Here is a 3,444-nt window from a genome sequence, read left to right on the forward strand (position 1 = left end):
CACACACACAAAATTAAACATTTTCATCTACTTAGTCTGTTGAAGAATCTCCATTGGCCCTGAAGATATTTTACTCCAAATATTCAAAATGCAAACTTATTTCATTCTATAGGTTTGTAATTTGCATTGAGTGTGAATTGAAGCAGTTGCAGGTCTTATTAAAAGTCAATTTATATTCATTAAATCTCCCCATTTTCTTACTTAACGATAGTATATATGTGTGTGTGTGTGTATATATATAAAGAGAGAGAGAGAGAGAGAGAGAGAGAGAGAGAGAGAGAGAGAGAAGGAGAGAAAGAGAAAAGGATGCAAATAAACGAATAAAACTCCTTGGGTTTGATATAAAATATATATACATGTTTACACGACGATGAATATTCAAGTATAAATATATAGATATTTATATATTAACAGACCAAACTTGCGCAGTCCTCAGTATAGGCTTCGGAGTCTAACTTCAAATCATTTGAGCGCTACAAAATGTTTTCTATACTGAGTATCTCTGGATCTCAACTAGTGTTCGGATTGTCTTTGCACAGGGACCATCCGGACTCCCGCCTTCGCCATGAACAGGAGTTAATCTTCTCTCTTCGCTCCTTTGCACCACATGGGCTCAATTACCCTCCTCTCATCATCTAACCCCCTCTCTTCTCTTCATCTAACACCCACTTCCTCTCTTGACCCCTACCCACCTCTCTCCTCTCTCCCTCTGACTCATACTTCCTCTCTTTACTCCTACACACCTTCCCTCTTCCTTGATACCCCATCAACCCACACCCTACCCACACACCTCACACCCACATATCCCACCCTACCCCACTTCTCCATCTCTCACCCACATCCTCACCCTCTATCCACACGCACATCCTTACTAGCCCCTATCCACACAAACACACACTTACACATTCTCACATACACACACATGCACGCGCACCTTCGTTTTGGGATCACCAATACTTAATAAAGTATCTCCTCTTCTTTCTACCTCTCCTTCAAACCTTTTTTCCCAACCAGTCGCCATGCTTGATCGCTAAACCCACAATTTTTTTTATTCCCTCTCTTTATTTTCTCATTCCTTTCTGCTGAAGAGCGTAGGCTCTAAACGCAAAAGGCTTTCTCACTTTCCCGAGCGCAAACTAATACAGCTGTTTGTTGTTCATACCCCTATTCTCGTCTTTTGTTTTTCGTAAATTTCAACTACACTCACACACACACACACACACACACACACACACACACACACACACACACATACACACACACACACGCATATATATATATATATATATATATATGTATGTATGTATGTATGTATGTATATATAAAGGAACAAGGTCAGCAACAAAATATGGAGATTCTTAAATAGCGTAAAGATAGCGTTTGTCTTCGGGTAAGTACTTTGTTTTCATTCTTAAACCTTAAGTTCCGGAGTAAAATAGAGAATGACAGGAATTTGTTGTTACAAGTGCACAGCAAAAGAATTGGTCGATTAAAGAAAGGAAGACAATGCTTTTGAAGATTTTGAAATTGGAGAAAGAATAAAAACGAGGGCTATAACGAGAAGGGAAAAATTATTGGTCACTCCAAAGTCCAGAATGTTTTGAGTAGTTAGATAATTTCGTTTCATTTTAATCCTTTTTGATCAACAATTTAAACAAATCAGTAAATAATATATTCTCTTTCATTGTATACAACTTCTTACCGACATTCCACTAGCTTGCCAATGCCTTAACGATAGAAATCAGTGCTCCTTAACGCAAAGAATTTACCGAGCCACGTTTCCAGTTTCACGTCTTCTGAATGCGTTATCACTGGAGATTATGGTGGGTGCGGTGGAACTTCCAAACCGAGGTTTTAATAGCATTTTGGGTCAAATTAGCAACGTTTCTACTGAAGAAGCACCTTGTGTTGCTGGATCGTTTCAGATGGGTTGCTTTGTGGAGTCGGTGCTTTTGCTAAACATAAAGCCTGTAGCTCTTACAGTGGCTTCCTAGTGGATTACCCTTGTCAGTTTCACCAAATGCAGATCCTCCTCTTGCATGATCCTTATCTTGCAGATCCTTGTTTTGCAACCGTAGCCTGGCTCAAGGTGTTGCTTGCTTGTCGGGACTCAACCATTCTTTCTTCTGTTTCATACTGATGTAAAGATACCATTTTTCTACTGACGTAATAACCCCATCGCCGGTAACGACGCGGTAAAGAAATCTCTGTTTTTGTCTATGAGTAGCTTGGCATCGAGCGAGTAAACTGGCGATGAAAGAAGAGCGTTGGAGTTTGTCTCTTTCGTTCCGTGTGAGTGGCACCCATGCACCTAATTTTGAACCTTACCCATGGAAGGAAGGTAACAGCTGACGGTATCATGTGAGCATCCTTGAGACAATTCTTTATTTGACTGGCTCGTATCTTCGTGGATGAGTTCGTTCAAATGATCCTCATTGAACTGAACAGGTCAATCAGAACGCAGAGTATATGAGATCAAATTTCCCCACACCCACCCCTTGAAGCCTGAAAACCATTTCTGTAAAATTACTAATTTCTGATTTCTCACAATTTTCTCCGTATCTATTTGAAACCATTACTTTGCAAGTACTGCATCATCATTTTATACTGATGCATCATCTTTGGGAGTAAAAATTGGTCAGCATACTTACTGTTGAAGTTGAAAGTTTGAAATATAGGTGACAGGTACTTTTTTTTCAAGAAATTTTTTTTCTCAGTTTTGACCCGATTGTAATTGAGGTTGCTAATAAAATATCTGGATAATGTTTTTGAGTTTGACAATCAAAATTATTTGGTCTATCGGATTCCAAGTCAATTTTTTCTCACATTAATGTCTAATTTGATAATTTTTCAATTTTTGAAAAGCGATGTCTAAATTGGGGTAAAATGAGTAATGACTAATTTCAATAATTTTTTTCTGTTTAATTGTATGGTGTTTAAATATATCAGGAAAAAAAAAACCACTCCGTCACATTGTGAATTAACTATAGAGAATATTTTATGCTGAATTTTTAGATTTAGTTGAGTTTCGTTTATTTTTTCATATCACGTGACACTTTGCCATGTTCCTCTTTGATTTGAACGAGATATTTTAAATTTTGATGTTATTTCTGATCTTTCTGATGTCTAAAGACGGACATTGACATGTATGAGTCTTTTTTCGAATGTAATTCTAGAGAAATGAAGAGGCAAATTTACCTTACTTTATGATTGACCGTTGACTGAACACTATTCAAATTTTTTTTCTCCGTGTTTTTCTCCTTGTCCCCGTATTCTTTCTGTTGAAGAGCGTAGCTCGAAACGTCAAAGACTTTCCGTATTCCCGAGCGTCATACTAATACATCCTTTTGTTATTTACACCACCTGTCCTCGTCTGTTGTTGTTTTTTCGTACATTCTCCCATATATATATATATATATATACATGTATGTGTGTATATATATA

The sequence above is a fragment of the Octopus bimaculoides genome, chromosome 4, assembly GCF_001194135.2.
Source record: "Octopus bimaculoides isolate UCB-OBI-ISO-001 chromosome 4, ASM119413v2, whole genome shotgun sequence".
NCBI lineage: Eukaryota > Metazoa > Mollusca > Cephalopoda > Octopoda > Octopodidae > Octopus > Octopus bimaculoides.